Consider the following 15,101-nt stretch of genomic DNA (forward strand, 5'->3'; position numbering starts at 1 on the left):
AATGCAAAATGCTTTCAAAAAGGCAGGAGTTCTCATCTGCACTCTGAAGGCGCAATCTTCCTTCCCAGTCCCCATTCAATCCATGCTGATGACAACCCACTCAAGGGGTGTCGTGTTACCATAATAGTTAAATATCATTTCACTCCCCAAGGCAATCCAGTTAGATCCCAGCTGCTCTCTATTTCAGGAATAGCACAATCTAAGTAAAAGCCTACGAAATAGACCTTATATTGATTGCTCCTGTGAGCTTCTGCCTGCTCCTTTAAGTTTCTCATCCCATGGATCCACTCAGATAACAGCCCCATTGTACCTAAGAGCTGAGCTCTGCTTGGCAAATGAGCACTGGGTCATGACTTTAGACAAAGGAGGACTTTGTCCATCCCAGAATTCTCGTTCCAAAATATTACACTGCTCAGCGTCAATGACACCAAGGAATACAGATTCATTTTCTACGATTTTATATCTCTGACTATGAATATAGTGAGGGTCTAACAAGAACATACAAAGATTCCCACTGGAATTAAGTCAATGGCCCATCTTGTCCAGAATCTTGTTCTAACAGTGATCAACCAGACACCCCTGGAAAGGTCTCAGATTGATATGCTCCTGGATAATGGAGATTCCCAATGTGTGGGCAGAATTCAGCTAAGTAGTTGACATTCATAATTCATGGAATGAGGTCTGTTCATGCAACAGGACTTTTACCCCTTCTCCATTGCTCAAGCCCCCTAAATCTACTGAGGGTTTCTGAGGGTCCGTGGGATGAAAGTCCTACTGCATTTCTCACACACATACCCCACTTAGCACAATACTGAATTCCATCCTTAGTTTTCTCTGATGATTTGTGGGCGACTCATGCTAATTGACTACCTGGGGCTTCCCATCTGTGTCCATTCCTAATTCTATAGAAATAATATTATTGATGCAAATGCTTATGAGAGCTGGTAGTGTGGCTAAGAGAATAAGCAATGAATCTGGAGGTCCCTAGCTCAAATTTCACCTCTGCTGTGAACTAACTGTATGGCCTTAAGAAAGCTGCTGCCGCCACCCCTACCCCTGCAAAATGAAGCATTGGAAAATTGACTTACTTTGCAGGGTTGCTTGTAAAGCTTACAAATAGATAATGCATCTAATGCACTTTGAAAACTTGAAAGCTCTATACAAGTACAATAAAAAAATTGCAGGTGACCTTTTAAAAGAAGCACCTTGCCTTCCCTCACACATGTACAATGATCTTCTAGGATGATTTCTGCTATGAAACTTTTGTGTCATGTAAAAACAAAGAGTACACTTCTTGCTTCAGAAATATTGTTTATACCCTTATGCAAATGTATGCAAATCTACATCATTACATGGAAGAAGGAACTTGCATGAGGAATCCTGAAGATGTATCTCTTTACTCTGCCCTGTGACACATCATCAGACAGACAGACAGACAGATGGACCCATCTCATTCTTATGACTGTAGTTTGTTTTAAACTGTTTATAATATTGTCCTTTTTCATTGCTGAAACTCTTCACTTTATGGCCTGCCACCACTGCCTCCTACCCTCTGTTCCCTGAGTTTGTCCCCTCATTTTTTTTACCTAAGGCTGGCCTTGAAGTGCTTTATGATCTTGAAGGTCCCTCCGTATACTATGAGTCTCTGAAAGCAAAGGAAATATGAAAGCATGTTAAACTGACGTCTCTTATAGCTCCTTTTCAACCCAGATCTCCCTCCTCCATTTCAGGCCTGGCAAATGAGCTGTATGCAATGCCTCTTCTCCCCTTATCTTGGCCAGCACTATGCAAGCTCTCCTCCTCCTCCACCTCTAGCCTTCCTCTGTGCAGCTCTTAACAGCAGGATCCCAAGGGCAAAGCCTTGAAGTGGTGAGGGTGGGAAACAGAAGAGCCTATTTAGCTAATGAAGTTGTAATTGCTTCAGATCTGACTAATCGGATGAAGATATCAGAGTCTCCCACACCCCGTTCAGCTCCAGCGATGCCCAGGCAAAACAATGCTCTGGGAAGGAATTGGTTTCTTTTACAAATCCCAGCAGCCTAGGATTCTTTCAACAAGCTTGTCAGGTCTCAGGGCTTGATCTGGAGTTCTAGCTGCCTCCTCGGGCTCTCCAGGGAGGTGTAAAATATCAGATTGAAGCAGAGAAGCTCCTTTCTACTTGGCTCAAAAGGTTCCACTGTTCACTCTATCTGCCCATCAAACGCCACCCTGAACCCACCAAGCACATTCAGCCTCCTCTAGTCTCCATCCTACTGGTCTTCCAGGCACCATCTCTTTACACCAACACCCTGCCCTGCGGAAATGCACAGGAAGGGCCAGGTAGCAGTTTGGCTATGGATTAGAATGGGATGGGATGGGAACCTGTGCTCCTCCATTGAATGCAACCCAAAGACCCATATGAAGAGAGAACGGGAGTCTTGACATTGCCCATCAACTGCTAGAACCTGGACTGAGAACTAGTCTGAGAAAATGCACATCACCTGTCACACAGTTTCCCCCACTAATTACAGTACATATTTCAGATGATAGGTAGATATATAGATTAGATAGATAGATAGATAGATAGATAGATAGATAGATGATAGATAGATAGATACTTGGCATCTGTCTCAAGATATACTGGAGCGCACTTCCGGGGGTGAAGTCAAACCACTGGAGAATCACAGCACCTGCCATGGCTGTAGAGACCGGCAACTCATAACTGCTGCCTTCCGCATTGTTTTTGCTATGTTAGCAGCACCGAAGTGACCTCTCCAGGGCACAAGCCTGGGCAGTGTGTGTGGAGGTCCTTGGCTGCCCAGACAACAAGACACTGGGCTTCGTTGATGTGGTCCAAAGGAAAGCAGAGCAATACGTTTGGCACCAGCTAGACTCCAGGAATTGTACAAGGCACCATTCAACCATTTAAGGGCTCCACTCTGGATTTGTGAAGGGTTTACTCTTTAGACCTTTCTTCTCCCAAAGGCATCGGGTATGGATTTTCCCTCAGGGTTTACTCCTGAAGCCTTTTTCACAAATAACTGCAAGGCATCAGAGGTCTGGGATCAGAGTATTTCTTCTCTTACATGGCTCCCTTCCCAGGTTGATGAGCCCCATCTACCCCTCACTTCCCTCTACAACACATGCAGAAACCACCTTCTTGACCATTGGACCCAGTATTGGCCTCATCTGTTCAATCTGTCAGAGCCTGACTTCACAGGCAAGGGGAAGTCCCTAACTCACTGATGATTTGAGACACATCGGCTACTCTCACCTGGTTTAGCTGACCAGTCAAAGCCGTTTCCCAGGGTGTGGGGGTGGTCACATGCTGACAGCTTCTAGGAGCCACAGGTGAGAGCTGTGTGCAGGATGGGGACCAAAGGTGGACAGATTACCCCAGAAGGAGCATGACAGGTACTGCCCCTCCCCTAACACCCCATACACATCTATATGTGTTCATCAGTCTATGCCAATCTGTCTCCTCTTTTGTCACCTTTCATCCTCTTCTTTGTGATGCATGAGAGGCCACCTTGCTATAAACACAAATCAACCAGACAGAAACATAAGGAGCTGAAACAAAGGGAATTAAAAGATACCAATAAAACAGACAAGGGTTTTATTGTACATAGACAAGCCATTATGAGGGGGAGGGGGAAGGATGGAGTCTGTTCTGGTTCTAGAGAAATTACTTTGGGGCATTTGCTCTGCTGGGTCTCTAATCTTTCTCTCACACAAACACTGTGTGAAACTTTTATGGCGGAAGCAGAAGACATTTATTAGTCGAGGCAACTGAACAGGGGATGGAACTGGCCTCGTCTTCATGATCGATGCCAGCAGCGATGTTTGCGGGCATTAGTTTGAGCCACTCTTTAAGGCAAAATAACCTTCCACGTTCTCCTCTGACCTCAGCCTACTCCAGCGGGGCTTTGGATTGATTCCAGTTCTCCTTCAGATTGCTCTTTCTGGCACAAAAGAAGTAAGCAGGCTATTTTACCACCATCCTTCGTTCACAAGTCAGATTCTCAAGAGATATTCAGCTGAATGTCCAGCAATCCCCTGCTTGCGCCCTTTGTGTCTCACACAATACACTAAAACGAAATCTGCAATTGTCTGCATGCTTACCTGGGAACTCAGCAGGATTTGTTTCTGAGTAAACATGCATAAGATTGGGCTATATGTGTTGTTCTTACGTTTAAACCAGCAGTATACTTTAGTCAGAAAACCTTTCATATTTGATGGGGGCATTTCCAATTCTTGCACACAATGAAAGGGGATGTTTTGTATGTCCAGGATAAAAAGGGTAAAGGCAAAGGACCCCTGGACAGTTAAGACAAGTCAATGGTGACTCTGGGGGTATGGCACTCATCTCAATTCAGGCTGAGGGAGCCGGCATTTGTACGCAGACAGCTTTCTGGGTCATGTGGCCAGCATGACTAAACTGCTTCTGGTACAACGGGACACCATGATGGAAACCAGAGTGCACGGAAACGCCATTTAGCTTCCCACCACAGCAGTACCTATTTATCTACTTGCACTGACATGCTTTCAAACTTCTAGGTTGGCAGAAGCTGGGACAGAGCAACAGGAGTTCACCACTGTTGCGCAGATTCGAACCGTCAGCCTTCTGATCAGCAAGCCCAAGAGGCTCAGAGGTTTAGACCACAGCACCACCCGCTCCCAGAATAATTCTGTCCAGGATAATTCTAAGCTGTGTGACCACATAATGTAAACTAGAGTTATACATGGGCAGACTGAATTAAAATATTTTTTAAAAAGGGAATGGACAAAAATCAAGGGGTGGGGAGAGAAAGCCACTAAAGAGAAGAGACAGGTACTTGAGAAAAGAGGCAGCTTTGTGTTTAAATGAATGTAGTGTGTGTGTTTCTTGTATATAGGAGTCAGTAAATAACACAGTCAGTGGTGCTGTCAAAGCCGGACTTCAGGGCAGATTTCCAGGGAGAGTCCCCCAAACAGGGGGTGATATGATAGTTATGTTCAAATATATAAAAGGATGTCATTAGAGGAGGGAGAAAGGTTGTTTTCTGCTGCTCCAGGGAAGCGGACACGGAGCAATGGATTCAAACTACAAGAAAGAAGATTCCACTTAAACATTAGGAAGAACTTCCTGACAGTAAGAGCTGTTCGGCAGTGGAATTTGCTACCAAGGAGTGTGGTGGAGTCTCCTTCTTTGGAGGTCTTTAAGCGGAGGCTTGACAGGCATATGTCAGGAATGCTTTGGTGGTGTTTCCTGCTTGGCAGGGGGTTGGACTGGATGGCCCTTGTGGTCTCTTCCAGCTCTATGATTCTATGATTCTAGGGATAACTTAGGTCTTACAGCTTCTTGAATGAAGTAATAATCTTTACCATCTAAACAGGAAATGGGTCTCCATAAGATCATTAAGTCTGTGCTGTCAGTCCAGTCTAACATTACGTAACTGCACCACTGATCTCAGTGACTAGTCAATAAAGAAACAAGTGGATAGGAAATGAGCTATGGAAGAAACCTCTCTATTTATCATTGCCTTCCTACATAGGAGGTGAACCCTGACGTCACAGGGCATTCTCATGTAATGCAATCTCTCAAAGCAAAAGGATTATGTACTTTTGAAGTGTCTGCCATTGATACAGGGTCGTCCAAGTGCATTAATTACTCCTCTGAAATGGCCAGCCATTACAAAGCGGACCGCCCCGTGCCCATTGATCAATTATGTTATTAAGAAACTGACAATGGTGAAAGGGTGGGGTCTGCCAGATGGAATGGAAGGTGAGAGGTCTCTTCTCAAGCCGCCTTCTTCCCACTCTGTGCTGAAGGTCAGTCCTCACAGGTCAGAGGAAGCTACCTGAAGTTTCCATCTGTGTGATTAGCTGTCTGGCAGGAGGCACCTGACAGAAACACATGGGCCTATCCATCTTCTCCTAGATCATCCTGAGAGCAGCATTCCAAGGGTGTGAGGAGAGGGAGAGGGAGGGTGTGTGTGAATCCATCTGGGAGCAGCATTAGATTTCACTGCTTTCTATACCATTTGCTGCAACAGAATTATTCGCACAGGACGGAGAGTGAACGGAGAAGCCGCCAGAGCAAGGTTATATGACACAACTTAGGACAGAAGGAACCTGCAGCTGTCCCTAACTAAAAGATCCTTCAGGAAGAGGAGCCACACAGATTGCATGTGCTGATTTACTATGCCCAGGTGTCCCAGATGTAAGGGAAACCAGCAACACGTTCCTTGGAGAACCCCTGTAGTAACTGTTCACAATGAAAACCGCAAAGAAGGAAGTTTTCCAATAATACACCTTTTGTGATCCAAGGCATGCGAAGTCACTTTCCATGCATGCGTCTATTTATTTGCCCTCCATATCTCTGCATTCCACCACAGAGCTCATAGTTTTTCACCACCCCTTTTACCTTTTCAACAACCTTGCAAAACGGATTGTGCTTTGAAGGACAACAACTGGCAGAAGACGAGATTCGTGCTGGCTTGAACCAGGGTCTCCCCAGATCTAGTCCAGCCCTTTAACCACTACATCACACTGGCTGTCTGCAGCACCTGTATCCTTCCTATAGTGTCTGGAGTGTTTTTATAGCATGTAAAAGCAGAGCACTGGCACGTTATTACTGCACTGGAAATTGAATACAGAAAACCTTTCTCTTTTTTCCCATCTTGCAATGTCACGAAAAGGTACATGGGCAGAACTCCTGCCAATCCAACATTTGGGAATTTGGGGCTCCTCCTGTTTCGAGAAAGTTTGCTGATTCCCGCACTATTGCCGCTACCCCTAAAGAACTCCACAGATTCAGTCCAGTCGAAAAGATGGCAGCTATATAGCTACCCATGAGATGCAACTACTTAATCTTCCGTCATGATCTAGAAAACCAATGGGTGAACTGAAGATCCGGATAGATCGCAATAAAGGAAGTGAAACATAGAATAATAGAATTGTAGAGTTGGAAGGGACCCAAGGGGTCATCTTGTCTGACCCCCTGCAAATCCTGACTGAAGACTCAAGGTGATTGGACAACAATCCTACTGACTAAAGACCCCAAACAAATACCAAATACAATAGCACTAGAAGGAGCAGACAAAACATTGCAAAACAGACATGAGTCAACCTGAACTGTAGCTGTGGCCTGAGAAAAGGCTTGTTGAAGCCAAACTTTGCTGGCTATAGTTTGCCCGCCCATGAAACAGGCTGGAGCAGCTGCCTCAGGCAGCAGAACCCAAAGAAGCAGCATCTTCAGTGGTGCTGCCACACGACCCAGGTAAGGGAGTTTTCAGGCTTTGGGGACGGGGGTGTAATACCTTCCCAGTTCTCCTCAAGCAGTGAAATGGGATGCAGTGCCCCTGGCCCAGCCCTGTCAAGCTTCAACCTCACTCACCTGTGCAGAGCTTCCCATTCCACATGCCAAGAATTCTGGGGAAGGGAGAGATTCAGTCAATCTGGGATCTCTTGAGTATGGATTGCAGTATAAGGTTGCAAACCTATATACCCACTTACCTGGGAGTAAGCCCTAAGGAATTCAATGGGACATCTTTCTGATTAGATAATCATAGAATTATACTGGAAGACTGCTATTATATACATAATTTCCTGGAAGTAAACACCATTGGAAATAATGAGACTTGCTTCTGTGTAGACATGTATCTGTCCATGTATAGATAGATAGATAGATAGATGATAGATAGATAGATAGATAGATAGATAGATAGATAGATAGATAGATAATGTACATACATGCACACCATAATACATGCATGCTCTTTTTCCTATAGACAGAAAAATGTAAGGCTGTAGTCATGTTGTAGTTCAGGTGGTCACCAGCAGGTGTCACACACCAACTCCAGTGTGACAACAAAATGACATGTGGGCAGAAAAACAAGCAAGCAGTTTCCTGCTTGGCAGGGGGTTGGACTGGATGGCCCTTGTGGTCTCATCCAACTCTATGATTCTATGCTTCTAGGTGGCAGCCAGTCCAGATAAGATGTTTAACAGGGGGTGGAAAGGGAAGCACTTTGCCAAGTCACTCTGAAACAGCAGCCCCTCATTATTAAATGTTGCTGGAGTGAAGGGGAGAGGTGCTTCAGGGAGCAGTTTGCTAAACCATTTTCTTAAGTGCCTCCCACCCTCCTTTAAAAAGGGGTTGGGGCAAGCTGTGAGGGAATAGGCAAGGGAATGGGTGTGGTGTAAAGGGATGAGGGCTTGGGCAGGTGTGGGGAAAGAGGGTTGGCAAGGGATTGGCGGGTAAGTGTGGTTCATAAGCAGAGAAAGCAGGGCAGCAGCCCCCCCTCTCTCTCTCTCGTTATTTCTTACTTTTCCTTCCAGCAGGACAATACAACATCTACCTCTGCAGAGCGATAGGAATAAAGCCATTAATATTTGAGATATTATTACAGCAATATGAATCACTCGAAAGCTGGCCATAAAAAACACTTGCAGTTCATCTGTCTACTGGGAGTTGACAAGTATTCTCTAAAGACCAGATCTCTAGGGCAACGAGAAACAACATTTCCTTGCTACCATGTGTACTACTAGCAGCACCCGTCTCATGCAATCCTCACTTGATCACATTTCAGAAAAAGGTTATATGGCTGCCCACCCCCACCCCCCTTTCCAGGAGCTCATTTGTAAGATTTAAACACACACACACACACACACTTCTGCCTCACTCCTCTTGATTCTACAGCCCCAAGCAACTGCTTGCTTATTGCAGCTTCATGGAAAGGTCTTCTGTCCTGCACAAAATGTTTATGGGATGAGAAATCTCTTTAACATACACTTACGCATTTTAATGCAAGTTAAAATAAGTGTAGCATTTAACATGCTTAAGTAGCTTTCAACGCGCTGATGAAGATTTTATGATGTTTTTAACATGCTTACTTTTTATTATTATTGCGTTTTTACTCTGCTTGTAAATTGCTTTGGGATTTTTTTGTAGTGGGAAGTAATGTATAAATTTGTCAGCCCTGTCCAAATGTCAGGACTGGTCCCAGCACAACACATACAGCAGAGCAAAAAGAAACCAAGAAAAGAACAAAGAGGGAAGAGGATCTGTGTGGCAATTTCCTCCATCACAGTAAACACAGAACTGTATAGAACTTAATCCACTGCATTGCCTGATACCTCACTACTGTAGGCTTCAAAATACATTGGTTTACCAGATGGTGCATTTATGCAACCTTATCTCTGACTTCTCTAAATTGGGGGGGGGGGGGAGCTTCCATATGCACAGAAAAATCCCTTTATTAAACATATTTAATGTTTATTGAATATTTCATTTAGGGACACTACAGGTGTAACCAGTTTGTCTCTTGGGTCTCAATAACCTTTTTAAAAAAAACAAAGTTGGTGCCTAAAGCATCAAGTTGGCTGCACCAAAAAGTGCCTCTAAATAAGATATTTGAAACTTTTCGGGTTCAATAAACATATTTCTCTTCCTCCACGTCATTTCTATATTTGATGCCTATTTTGCATTGTCCTCCCCTCTGATTTTAGCTGAATCATCCTGCACCCCCATTTCCCGGGGACAGTCCCCCGATTTACAAATCAGTCCCCTGACAAAATCCATCTTTTTTGTATGAAGTTGAAAAGTGTCCCTGGATCCATTGAAAAAAATCTGGTAACCTTGCCCTAACCTTTGAAAAGCATCAGCCAAAGGGCTGCCATTAAAGGCAAGGGGACCAGATTCCTTTTATCTCACTATGTAGTTTGAGAACTAAAGCTTTAGTGTTTGTATAGGACACTCAGGACGCAAGGGAGAAATGTGTTAAGAGGAAGGCACGCTTGGCAAATCCACACCGTGATCAACTCCCGCCCGGAAACCAATGCCCCCACTGTGGAAGGAGGTGTGGATCCAGAATTGGCCTCCACAGTCACTTACAAACTCATTGTTAAAACCATACACAAGGCTCACTACATGCCATGGTAAATCACATTTGCACATCTGGCTGCCTATTAGAAAGAACTCTCTTCCCTGCAGCTGCATGGTAGCAGACTGGGCTGAGCAGACTGACTCAGCAGCAGTGAGGAAATGCTGCTCTCTGCACATGCTCCAACACACTTTCTGCATGCGATCTCAGAAAGAAATAAAAACACTAGCCTGCTATTTTGTGAAGCACAGATTTCTGGGCATGAATTCTGGGTTCCGCATTAAGCACTGAATGTAGTTATCCGGTCCATGTAACAGGGTCCTCAATAAAGTTAGCAGGGGATAGATAGCTACAGAGATAGAAATAGATAATAGATGATTTAGGTCAAGGGTGCCAACTAGAATAAAATATTGGGGAGGTCCAGGTAAGCCCATTTGGATGGCAATGCCCATCAACTTTGGGGGAGGGGCGGCCCCTATTTTAGGGGGAGCACCCCTTGGCCCCTAAGAGTTGGCTCCTGTGATATAGATACTGTACAGATATCCTTGTAAACAGGCCCAGCAGCACCATTTGCAGAATGCTAGCCAGAGATGGGAAATCGCCTTTCAGCAGGATGTGCGCCTCCGAGGCTGGCCCTTGCACGCCGCAAATTATATCCTGTGCCACACACGCAATTATGGAATTAAATATTTGCCGGAGAGGTGGGCGGGGTTGGAAGTCTGGTTTTCTTTCCCCATCTCGATTTGCCTAAGAATGTAAACGGGCAGGGGAGGGGCCGAGCCGGAGATTCCCCTCCTCTCGTGCCCCTCGCCCCGCGCGACCATATGCGCCCCCCCGCAGCCCTCACCACGGGGTGCGCCCAGGGCAAGCCGACCTCCCGCCCACCCAAGTGTTGCAAGGGACCGTCTGAGCTCGGAGCAGCCGCGCCAGCCCAGGAAGACCATGCATTATGGATGCCGCTTGCAAGTCACTCTCGCAGGCGCTGACTGGTCCTGGCAAATGAGGTAACAGCGGAGAGGGGGCAGGGAGGGGGTGCCCCCATCTCTCTCTCTCTCTCTCTCTCTCTCTCTCTCTCTCTCTGGAACGTTGGGGGGGGAGAGGGAGCGCGCAGGGAAAGGGAGGGGAAGGGAGGAGCACATCCTAATGCGGAGATGCTGCAGTGGCTCAGGGCGCGCACACATAACACAGGCAGGCAGGCAGGCAGCAGCACAAGGCGAAGGCTCACCTGCAGAAGGAGGGCAGGCAGCAGAGAGGAAGGGTTGCTGCTGCTGCTACTGGATCAAGAGCTCCCAGGCTCTCCTCGCGCAGGCACGCCACACGCGCAAACACGTGCCGATCCAGCCACTCTCTCTTCCCAAGGTAGGAGGAGGGGGCGCGGGGTGTCCTTTTAGGCTCCCCTGACTCTGTTCCCAAGATTTGGGTTGCTCCGGAAGGTGGAAGCTAACTTTCAGTCTAGGGGGAGGGGGGCGAGAGAGAGATGGAGATCATGACATCAGTCGTTCAGCCACGCCGTCGCACCCGAGCGGGGCTGTCTAGTGATGGCAATGGGTTTGGCGTGGGTGGGCGCATGGCACGGGCATGGCCTGGATGCCAGGGAAGGGGCTGCCGGTGCCAAGGGAGAGGTGCCCAAGAGGGTCGCCAATCAGTGAAAAGGGAAGGGCTGGCGGCGGGATGGGGTGCGGTCCCTGTTGAAAGCGTGTTTATCTGCGATGCTTTGCAAGGGGTGTCGCGTCGGAAGAAGTGATGGCAGGAGGGCCCAGGTTTTTTTACTTTCTTTTCTGAACCGGTGCCACGTAGGTGTGACCAAGGAAAGGGATGTCGAAACGACCACCCACACCTGAACTGGAAGAGATCTGGGGGAGGGAGCAAAGCAATAGGATGGGATCAGTTTGAGTTTTCCTACTGCAAGCAGAGTCTCATTAGGGCTGCAGAGGGAAGGGAGCGCTGGCTTCTGTTCTGTGTGGGTGTTGTGTTTTGTCTGTCTTCAAGCCTATTAAGCCACTTTGGACACCACCCCCTTCCTAGAGCAGTATGCACAGTAACTGTAGAAGAGGTGGGTGGGGTGGGGGCTACTTAATGGAATGGCCTGCAGGTAACAGAATGGATAAGTGCCCAGACAGTCCCAATCTTTACTGATTTTGTGTTTCATTTGGATCTGGAGCAAACGCAGACAACTTTTGTGACCTACCAGGCTGAGTGGAGCTCCTTAGTTTTGTAAGATAGCCCATCAAGTGCTAGATCACTTACTTGGTTCTTCTTCCTGTCTGGGAGTTTACTAAGAGCCTTGCAAGGGCTGGAGGGGAGGAAAGTTGTCAAGAACCTGGGAGGCTGCACTACTTGCCTTCATTGGCAAGATGGGTGACAGGTTGTGCAGGCCTGACCTGAGCAAGTTTCAACTTCTTTGGCATCAAGGCTGAATGAATGAGTTGCTAAAAAGACAATTTTAAATATGAGAGCTGTTTGCCCTTTCTATCCAGAGCATCTCTGTTTGTGATTGCACCAGATCTATCCGGCATCATGTCCTACCATCTGCTAATGCTCCAACCCAGGCAATAAGATGCCATTCTAGCCTTTGCATTTCACAGCTTGTCTGTAAAGAGTGCGGCTGGGGCCAAACGCCTCTTCTCTACACCTGTTTGTGTATGAAATGCATAGACAGCCTGCCAACTCAGGCTAGTGCAACATGCTTTTGAGAAAGTGGGCTCTGCTGCTGTTTTCTGAAAAGCCTTCTTCCTCAGTAGGTTCCAGGTGCCACTGGGTTGTTGTTTTTTGCAGCTGAGTGGGCGAGAGGCAGCTTGGAGGCTTGCAGCTTGAGCCATCGCTTTCTGGATCAAATAACCGAAGTGCTTGCATATTCTATCATAGACCACATACTCCAGAGTTCCATGATCAGGCATTTGTTTGTGATGCACAATTTAAATAAAAACCTGTAAGGTCAGCATTTGGTTTATGCTTTTCAATTCAGTACCGTAATCAGTAAACATATCATTGCCAAAGGGGCCATTTATTTGTCTAATTCCTCCTGGTAGGGGCTGAGGCTTTGATCCCAGAACCTGTGGCACCACGAAGGCAGCAACAGATCCCTAACCTTCTAGTCCAGTAGAATGTGGTCTCACACAGTCCACAAGACTCTGCAAAGGGTCGGGGCTTTATAACACCAGCCTCCTTCCTCTTTCCAAGCCAGGTCCTGCCTGCTTAGCTGCTTGCAGTTGGATCACTGTCCTTTACCCAGACCACATTTCATGTAAACCCTTGTGGATTTAAACTGAACATATTTCTGCTCCCCATGCAGTCACTGGCCCATCTGGCTACAAGAAAAGCCACCTGGTCCATTTCTCTCTACTTATATACACACAGCTGTTAAGAAGGCTGCTCTGAATATGTGGGGAAGGGGGGCAGAGAATGAGAAAGCATGCCGAGACCAGCCTAAAGTATGAATTAACTTGAAAACAACACAGATGCTTGTGAAAATACATTGCATGGCTGACTGTGAAGGCCGCACTGATCGTATGGGAGCCCTGAACAGAGAGCTACTATTGCTGTGATTGATTTGGCCAGTGATAGTTCAGCGGATTTGCAAGCAATCCAAAGTGTAAAGGAAGGTGACAGACTGGATGTCTGAATCTAGAAAGTCCAGCATCCTTTTGTTCATTCCATCTTGTCTCTTTCTGATCTAGCGACAGGCATGCAAGTGACACATATTTAGAACTGCCAACTTATTCCTGTATGTTTAGCAGGCAGGTAAGAGGCAGTTCAGGAAGTGGAGGTTTACCTAGTGTGGTGATACAGGGTCAGGCAGGAGAAGCATCGCCTGCTGACTGTCATTCTGTCACACAGCTGTTGTTAAAAGCACAGGAGCCATGTCCCAAAATAAGCACTAGCAACTCTAAGCTGCTTCTCCCATCTGCAGGATCAGAAGCAGGTTTTCCCCATCAGTTTTTGATTGTGGGTCATCTGTTGTAAATGATTGGGGTTGAGAGGTGGGTATTTACATATGTATTATCCCAACTCCGCCCCACTTCCCAAGTGTTATTTATTCTTCAGAAGAAATCCTGAAATAGGCAACCTCTTAATATTTTCACAGTATGCTCCCTTGGATTTTTTTTTAAAGGAAATAATTCCCCTTCTCATCCAGTTTTTACATCAGAGATAGAGTAGAATGGCAAATTATTGCTTGAACTTCTCTTTTGCCTCTTGGGAGCATTATTAGGAGTCTAAACAAGAGGAGGTGAAAGTTAAACAAAAAGTAAGTGAGACGCAACCTGTGACTTCCTGTGTCTTTAATTTCTTTAGCTAAATCTGCTTAGCTGCTGGAGGTGAGTGAAGTGGATGTAAGTTACGGTTCCCATTTATGCATCACCAAAGAAAAGAGAGCAAATCTGCATCAACTTTGCATGTGCTCATTTAATATACATAGATGCAAATTCAGAACTGATTTAAATAGAAACCAGTGTAGAGGGGAAGAATGTGACCAATAGATTTGAGTGCCTGGTCGTTCTGCTCTGCTGTTTACGTGTTCACTGTTGATGGGAACTTTAAGGGCCTTCTTCTCTTTAAAATGGACTTGGTCTGGACAGCCCTTCAAGTAGTGAAGGGGTGGCGACACTGCCGTTACAACTTCTATCATCTCTGACCATGGGCAATGCTGACTGGGGCTGAAGAGAGCTGGAGTTCAACAAGGGTTCCTCACCTCTAAAATACAGGGCATCTTTAAATAGTGGTCTGTCCTCTCTCAAATAAGACATATGGCCACTGTGAGCAGCACTGCAGGAATGAGTCCTGACATAAATGAGTTTAGGATCAGGATTAGAGGAAGAAACTAGACAGGATCCTGGGGCAAAAATAACAGAAGCGCAGCAGGATTTTGCTTGCAGAATATTGAGGGAGCCTAAACAACAGTAGCATATAACTGATGGCATTGGTAGAGAATGACCCCCCCAAAAAGGCACCAAGGATTTGCACATGCTCCCCGTTAGAAAACTGCTAGCATATGGATAGAACTAGCAATTGTCAGATACAGACTGCAAAAACCTTTATTCCCCATACTATGATAAGAGTGCTTGTTTCACCTACCTTTCTTGGGATCTCTAGTAGCTGTTCTCCACTTGGAATCAAATGACCCTGCATGCTTTGTGGTTGCTGGGGAATGGCAGTTTTCTTCTCTTATTCAAGTTGGTGAGGTTTCTTCCACTGGTTTCATTAGCTAGGTATGTGTAGCATTGGGTTGGTTTCGTAGAGGCAGGTGCGAAAGGTTGT

General features: G+C 46.2%; 1 protein-coding gene across 1 annotated transcript in view; it reads left to right on the forward strand.

Annotated features, from left to right (window-relative positions):
* Positions 1-11,064: 11,064 nt before the first annotated feature.
* CNTN2 (contactin 2) overlaps positions 11,065-15,101 on the forward strand; it is a 67,117-nt gene continuing 63,080 nt past the window's right edge. Inside the window, exon 1 of the mRNA XM_035123934.2 lies at positions 11,065-11,204. The gene's annotated coding sequence lies outside the window, so the exon portion shown is untranslated. The remainder of the gene's footprint in view (positions 11,205-15,101) is intronic.

The sequence above is a fragment of the Zootoca vivipara genome, chromosome 7 (assembly GCF_963506605.1).
Source record: "Zootoca vivipara chromosome 7, rZooViv1.1, whole genome shotgun sequence".
Taxonomy (NCBI): Eukaryota; Metazoa; Chordata; class Lepidosauria; order Squamata; family Lacertidae; genus Zootoca; species Zootoca vivipara.